This window comes from Carlito syrichta, unplaced genomic scaffold, assembly GCF_000164805.1.
Source record: "Carlito syrichta isolate Samal-C Ts95f unplaced genomic scaffold, Tarsius_syrichta-2.0.1 Scaffold289187, whole genome shotgun sequence".
NCBI lineage: Eukaryota > Metazoa > Chordata > Mammalia > Primates > Tarsiidae > Carlito > Carlito syrichta.
In genome coordinates, this window is record NW_007233283.1 from 20,932 (window position 1) to 21,311 (window position 380).

Here is a 380-nt window from a genome sequence, read left to right on the forward strand (position 1 = left end):
TGTGAAGGGCTTGAGGAGGGGGCCGGGATTGGGGTCCGGAGAGTGAGTGTGTGCATGTGCTAGGGGAGGAGGGTGGTGGCCTCGGCCGGTCCCTGAGGAGGGCTCAGCGTGGAAAGTGCAGGCGAGGCCCGGGACCGGGAGGGGCTTTCCGGGCCGTGGCACTCATTTCCACGCGCTCAGTCTGAGCTGCGTGGGTCTCTGGGTGCTTCGCTGGGCAACTGTGCGTCTGCCTCCGGGCGTGAACGTGTGCCTGGACGCGTGTCCGTGGACACCCGGGTGGGTGCGCGCCTACGCGTCTGGGTGCTGGCTCTGGATGTGGGCCGGGGGCTGCGTGCCTTTGCGCGACGGCCTGCACGCCTGCCCGCACGTGGGTCTGAGCG